The following is a 7,930-nucleotide window of genomic DNA, read 5'->3' on the forward strand; positions in this document are numbered from 1 at the left end:
TTACATGAAGACAAATGGAAGATAGCAAATACTGTAATGCGAGATATTTAAAAATGCAACAGGGACAACATCCTCTGATCTTTAACCCTTAAACTGTCCAAACGTAGATATACATTGATGTGCGGCAGGCTCCAAACGTAGATCTACGCTTTTTTTTACATGCTTTCATATGGGGAAAATCAAGGTCGGAGCGCTACGCACGTGAACGTAGATCTACGTTTGGACAGTTTAAGGGTTAACAATGATAGAATAAATACTAAACACCACAATCATTACTCTGTTACTGTAGTGATGTTCAATAAGGAAAACGGGCAATAAGTAGGCAGATACAGCATAGTTTAACAAGTCACAAAAACTGTACCGACTAGCATAAAGCACCGAAGATAGCAATGGGGTATTAATCATTTACCATTAATAATACAGTAGAACCCATGTATCCACTGATTTGGTGTCCAGGTTTTAGTTATCCACAGTTTACTGTGGCCCAAAAATACCTCTTAATTTTGCATAATAATGGCTCCAAAGTGCAAAAGTAGAGAAGCTGGCAGTTCTTCCAAGGCTAAGAGAAGCCCTGAAGTGCTTCCCATGAGTGAAAAGTGATAATTTGCCACTTATTGTTCATAATTTATCAATTCAACTTTATAACAGGTATGTACAGGACTTATATATAGTATAGGGTATGCTACTTTCCACAGCAGGTTTTTGGAACGTATCTCCCGCAGATATGGGGGTCCTACTGTACTGGATAGATTTTAATATGACTACTGTTCAAGTCAGTGATGTGGTACATATCGTCAAACTTATAAATTAGGTTACAAGTTTCTATCTTTGCTTGTTTTCCTTTACATTTCTTATGTAATATTTTAACAGTTGACTAAATTCACTATATCCCCTTGAGCACACATGATCAGATTACTAATCTTCTTTGAGTATTCTTGCTAATAAATAAGTTTGTTAATTTCAAATACTGGGGTTGATCATAAGCACAATATTAAATATTACCTAATACCTCATACACTGCTGCTTAAACTAGGTCAGTTGCTCACAACCAAAGGATGTGGGTTTAATCCTGGGGAAGTGGAGGTGTTGGCAAGTCTCTCTTACACTTATTTGCCCCTGTCTGCCTAATATGAATAAGTACCTGGGTGTTAATTGATTGCTGTGAGAGGCATCCAGGGATGTGGTAATACAGTGGACCCCCGCATAACGATCACCTCCGAATGCGGCCAATTATGTAAGTGTATTTATGTAAGTGCGTTTGTACGTGTATGTTTGGGGGTCTGAAATGGACTAATCTACTTCACAATATTCCTTATGGGAACAAATTTGGTCAGTACTGGCACCTGAACATACTTCTGGAGTGAAAAAATATCGTTAACCGGGGGTCCACTGTATACCTTAGATAAAGCTGAACTTTGAAATAAGCTGAGGTAGAATAACAATTCTTAGTCTAAATTCAATGGTATCAAATGACTATGAGTACTCTAATCTCAAAGACATGAAGATGATTATTGACTAACACGTCCTGGAAGACTGTATCACCTTGTCCTTGAGTACGGGGAAAATTATATGTACCAGGTATATACAGTTATTGATAAATAAATACAATGCCTGTGCTCTGATGAAGGGGTGGAGATATGTTGCAGTTTCTGAACTGAAGTGTAGGCATGCCTCTAGTAAGACAGTGATGGAGTGATGTTGTAACTTTCTCTTTCTTTGGGTCACCCTGCCTCAGTGAGATGGCCTATGTGTTAATAAAAAATAAATAAAAAAATATAATCATCTCTGTTATTTTCCTAATCCCTTAAGTCTAATTTCCATCAACAAATAAGCCTTCAGGCTAGGATCTGTGACCTCTTTCTCGATACTTTTTTGTGCCTCGGCTCCTCCATCACAGTAATACTTTGCAAGTGCTTCAGCATACCCAATCCATACACAGTTAGGGCACCCAGACATACAACAGGTGGTCGGTACTGTGGGCGGGGAAGAGGCTAGCTCACCAGCCCATGGAAACTGTTGTGAAGATGCTGCTAGAAGTCTAGAATTATGAGACTGTGAACCTGGATGGAGTTCTTTGCTCTTGTTTATATTTGTACTATTGTTATTAGTCATTTCCATAACTGGCTCATTATTATTTGTCTTCTTAATAGATAAATTTATAGCTGAACTGTGTGTGCCATGACCACTTTCACTACTACATGTAATATACTTCAGATAAAGAGGAACCAGTAAATCACTTACATTACTAAATTGTTTTGGGGATTTAGTGAATGCGTTTTGAAGAGCACATAATTTTGACATATTTTGGCTAGATCTTCATAAACTGCTTCAATACAATGTTTCTGGAAAGATAAAAAAAAAAGTAAGCAATAAACAATAATTCACTGCACTAAAAATAGAAAATCAAAATACAGTACAGTGGACCCCCGGTTTACGATATTATTTCATTCCAGAAGTATGTTCAGGTGCCAGTACTGAACGAATTTGTTCCCATAAGGAATATTGTGAATTAGATTAGTCCATTTCAGACCCCCAAACATACACGTACAAACGCACCTACATAAATACACTTACATAATTGGTCGCATTGGGAGGTGATCGCAAACCAGGGGTCCACTGTATTGTGTTTATTTCTGTAATGTGAAATGTAAAGACACTCTTATATCTTTATGTTATCGACCAATCTGATTAACACTCTGGTTCTTTGAAGTGCAGTGGTAACATTCTCAAGTAATTTTATTTGGGCACGGGGGCATTGACCCCCGGAGCTCTCTCCAGGTAAACTCCAGGTACACATAAGCACAATTATCATACATAGTGCAAATTATCTAGGATAACCCCAAAAAAGTCTAAGTGACTGCTAAAAATAGAAAACTCAAAGTGACTTTTTTTCCATTGGGGTCCTTACTTATTTCCACAGGGGTCCTTGTTTCCATCGGGTTCTTGGTTCACATCCAGGAGTAGGTTGCATGAAAGCTGGTCGAGGCAACATGTATGGACAAGTCTCCTAGCACCTTTTTACCTGTTATCTGGCAGGTAATTGATAATCAGGAGTTATTCAACTTATGTGGGTCATCCTAGGGAAGGACTTAAAAAGAACCCATAATGGAAATAAGGGGAAAATTGAGTAACTTCATTGGGTTATCTCGGATTAATATCTCTCTAGGGTGAATAAAGAGTTATCGCCATGTCATTATCATCGACCAAACTGTTCAAATTTAAATCGGAATTTTGATTTCTCTTTATGTGGTACAAATAATAAAGTTTACATGTAATATGTATAACATTGTATGCAAATGCATTCTGGGGAAACTAATCCCATTGGTTAAAAACTACTTAAGAATTAGAAATAGACTAATAATTATTATTACTATTATAATAAAAACTAACTGCATAAGTAGGATTTCTTATGTAGTTACTTACAATTATATACACCACACTCCTATATAAATCTAAATTTATAATATCAGTGATAGTGTACTATGATAGGCCTAAATGCTCATGGACACAGTACTGTAATTGACACATTAATCACTGTGGCACTAAAGAAAGTAAAAAAACGAAGATAATGAAACATAATTTATCTGAAGATTACTTCAGCAGACATGGATATAAATTATTATAATCAAATGTAAGCACTAAACCCACAAGGGTCATACAGCATAAAGAGTATTGAATAATGATTATTTTATGTAAAATTCTGGATGAAAGGGAATGACAAAACATGGTACCGTATAATGCAAAAAATAACCATGGAGGGTGTTGATTATTATAATCAAGGGGGAAGCGCTAAACCCGGAGGATTATACAGCGCCTGGGGGGGAGGGATGTGGAAGGCATTCAGGCTTAATTCGGGGAACTGGAGCACAGATCCAATTCCCTAAATCAAGAGCCCCTCACCAACATCAAGGAACCTTCCTTGAGGGGGGGGGTGTTGAAAGATAGCTCTAGGGATTTCATGTAATGTGTTTGCTCGGATTTTATCCCCTTTCCTGTAATATTGCAAGCTCCTGATGACGTATTGACTAACACGAAAGGCCTAGAGATATTCATGGTACCATAACTGAAAGTGGAAAAAAATAGAAACGAAACACAGGATGAATACTGAATGAAAGCTCAACAAGCAAGTTTAAAAAAAAATGAACATAAAATATTACAGCTCAATTCTGAGGTCGAAACTGAAGGACCCGGGATCAATCCTGGGAGAGGTGAAAACCCTGGAACGGGTGGGGCTTGAACTCATGGCACATTTTAAAATTCATTCAGGTACAAATACACATAGTTACATATTCATAACAGTATATGTGTAGATTATCCAGGATGACCCAAGTAAGTCAGATAATCTACACATATACTCACTGTATAACCCTTGTGGTTTAGCGCTTCTTTTTGATAATAATAATACACAAATGCTGCTACATATGATCATTTATGTAACTATTTATATGTAGCTGTACCTGAATAAACCTACTTGACGGTTATATATATTCCATTATTATAATAAAAAAGAAGCGCTAAACCACAAGGGCCAAACAGCGCTACATATACAGCAGTAATCAGGTACCTGTTTTCTTCTTGTTGGGTTTATAAGGGACACTGACAGCTTAACCTGTATCCAGTCTTTCCTGATCTAGTGAATAAGTAGTAATAATTATGATGATAATAATAATAATATTTATTTACTACCAGTACATATACAAGGTATATAGACCATAGTTAACATATGTGTAGAGAACCTGGGATAACCCAAAAAAAGTCAGACAGAGTGGCTTATTTCCATTGGGGCTTAATTCGGGGAACTGGAGCACAGATCCAATCCCCTAAATCAAGAGCCCCTCACCAACATCAATGACATGCTGCTATATAGAAAGTTGCTTGTTATGCTGAGTATTTCCCGCAAATTAGGTCAGTTTTGTCCCAGGATGCGACCCACACCAGTCCACTAACACCCAGGTACCTATTTTACTGATGGGTGAACATAGACAACAGGTGTAAGGTAACACGTTCAATGTTTCCACCCTCGCTGGGAATCCAACCCAGACCCTCGCCGTGTGAAGCGAGAGCGTGAGTACGTGAGTAAATGAGTACGTAAGTAAATAAGTACGTAAGAAAATAAGTACGTAAGTAAATGAGTACGTAAGTACGTAAGCAAATACGTGAGTAAATGAGTACGTAATGAGTACGTAAGTAAACAAGTAAATGAGTACGTAAATAAGTACGTAAGTAAATGAGTACGTATGTACATAATTAAGTACGTAAGTAAATGAGTACGTAAATAAGTACTTAAGTAAATGAGTCCGTAAGTAAATAAGGACGTAAGCAAGTAAGTACTGGTGTGGGTCACATCCTGGGACAAAATTGACCTAATTTGCCCGAAATTCTGTACATGACAAGGGACTTTCTATATAGTAGTATGTCACTGATGTCCGCTATGGTCTGTATACCTTGTACATGTAGAAATAAAGATTATTATTATTATTATTATTATTATTATTCAGGTGGCTCCCCCATTCTTAAGTCCAAGTATGGCAACACACACCTGAGTACATTAACCGGCTGTCTATGAAAACCGTTAAACAAATGTCCACAGCTTTAATAATAATAATAATAATAATAATAATAATAATTTCTATATGTACAACTTAGACCTTAACTGACATCAATGCCATACTACTATACAGAAAGCCGCTTGTTATGCAGGGCATTTCGCGCAAATTAGGTAAATTTTGTCCCCAGGATGCAACCCACACCAGTCCACTAACATCCAGGTATACCTACTTACATCTAGATGAACAGAGGCATAAGGTGTAAGGCGACTAACACCCAGGTACCTATTTTACTGCTAGGTAAACATGGACAGCAGGTGTCTTAAGGGAACATACCCTAATGTATCCACCCGTACCGGGTATCGAACCACGGACCTCAGTGTGTGAGCTGAGTGCGCTACCAACCGAGGGTAAGTCTCTAGGTTTAACTTGTAGGCAAAGAAACTCGCTAAAATGTACATTACTATTATAATCAAGTGAAACACTAAACCCTAAAGGGTCATCCAGCACTGCAGGTAGGAATGTGTGAAAGAATGAATGTGGAATGATGATGATGGAGGTGAAGGGCAGGGATTAGTAGGTGTAGGAGAGTGAAAAATTAAGATCACAGTTGGTGAATTATTATAATCATGGGGGAGGGCTAAACCCGTAAGACATGGTTTGTGAAATAAGTTAGTGAAAAAAAGACACAGTAAGAGTGTACTCACCTATTTGTGGTTGCAGGGGTCGATTTGAAGCTCCTGGCTCTGCTTCTTCAATGGCCATTACTGGTCCTATCTCTCCTGCTTGAAGAGCTTTATTGTTCCTCTTCTTAAATTTGTGCACGCATATGTGCACCAAATGTGGAGCTTTCAGAAATATAGTGGAACCTCGGCACTTGAACAACCTTCTGGAACAATTAAGTTCAAGTGCTGATCGGTCCGAGTACCAAACAAATTTTTCCCAGTTTTCTTTTATATTGGCCGTTATCACTAATCTTCTTAGGCTCCATTGTGACTTGTTTATACAACATAAAAAACACCAAGAAATGTGAAGAAACATGAAATACTGTAGTTTACAATGAAGTTCTGGCAGGTTATGTTTGCTTGGTCGAGTGCTGAGCACACTGTCAACTTCCAAGTGATTTTTTTACCTGACAAAGCGTTCGAATACCGAACTGTTCAAGTAAGTTGTTTGAGTACTGATTTTACACTGTATATAGCCCAGTAAAACATACAAAAATATTTTGTCGTGTTTAATGGAAAGCACCAAACCTAAGTGTATAATTCATCAGTGAACAGCACTCAATCTTCACATTATTAAATTCAGGAAGAGCTAAACCCACCTGGATCATATGGTACTTGGGGAAACAGGAGGCATTCAGCTTCAATCCAAGAGAGGTCCAATTCATTCAATTAAGAGCTTCTCTCAGGCATCAAGGAGCCTCCTGTGAAGGAACAAGTTTCATAGACTGTTGCCACCCTGGTGAGGGGTGGCAATGGTACATACCAAGGCAGTGACAAAGATCATTTAACCCACACTAAAGAAAGGAATCTCATCAGGGTGCACTGAAGCAAGCAATATAATGTAACCCACACTACAGAAAGGACTCGGTTATGAGGGTGAACTGAAGGCAGCTATAAAGAGGCTCACTGCACAATACTGTAGGTCAAGATTCTTCGAAAACTGGTGGTTGTAATAAAAAATGATTGTCTTCTCCAGATACATGGATTAGTCCAATACCAGCATCAAGGCACAGACAATCCTTTATCAGTTATAATCATAACAGTTATAATCAGTTATAATCATAACAATCATAACTAAGCACTAAACCCACAAGGGTCATAAATTGCTGATTTCCCTTGAAGATCCAACATGGAAAGATTACTTCTGGGCCAGGGCTAGTGGGGGCTAATGGAGAAATAGATGATTATTAAAAGAGCCTTGTAGCAACCACAAGACCAGAAGGCCGAATAATACAATCAGGTTAAGAGCTAAACCTGACCAAGTTAAATTCCTTCGTTTTTTTATTTGGCATTGCGAACATAGGTATCCAAATGGATTAAGGGATCAACAGTAGAATGGCCCCTGTGTAAATCAAATTGATGAGGGGAGGGAATTATGAGTTACCAAGCATTCTAACAGTTTACAAAGTGCATTACAGGTACTCCACATTTAACAACCTACCTGTTTAATGACCATTTGGACTTACTACCAGCTCTCCTACCAGTGTACTGCAAGTGTATTTTACTTTAATTTTTTTAAATGCCTAGTTCTATTTTTAATATACGAAAAATGTAATAAATGATGCAAGGGTGACATTAAAACAACATCTAAAGATGGTTTACACAAACCCACTACCAGTACAGTATGCTTCAAATATCAGTAAGGGGCGGCTCCTCGCT

The 7,930-nt window shown here is 37.9% G+C and overlaps 1 protein-coding gene and 1 long non-coding RNA gene across 4 annotated transcripts in view; both read right to left on the minus strand.

The window, feature by feature from the left end:
* Positions 1–3,530, minus strand: part of LOC128691896 (uncharacterized) — a 51,917-nt gene extending 48,387 nt beyond the window's left edge. The window contains exons 1-2 of one of the 2 annotated variants that reach the window (XR_011394110.1): positions 2,909–3,530; positions 2,242–2,342 (exon numbers count right to left, since the gene is read on the minus strand). This is a non-coding gene — a long non-coding RNA (uncharacterized lncRNA). The remainder of the gene's footprint in view (positions 1–2,241; positions 2,343–2,908) is intronic. The other variant, XR_011394111.1, reaches the window with a different exon arrangement.
* LOC128691850 (uncharacterized) overlaps positions 1–7,930 on the minus strand; it is a 406,268-nt gene that overhangs the window by 225,926 nt on the left and 172,412 nt on the right. The gene's annotated exons all lie outside the window — the stretch shown is intronic.

This window comes from Cherax quadricarinatus, chromosome 75 (assembly GCF_038502225.1).
Source record: "Cherax quadricarinatus isolate ZL_2023a chromosome 75, ASM3850222v1, whole genome shotgun sequence".
NCBI classification, from domain to species: Eukaryota; Metazoa; Arthropoda; class Malacostraca; order Decapoda; family Parastacidae; genus Cherax; species Cherax quadricarinatus.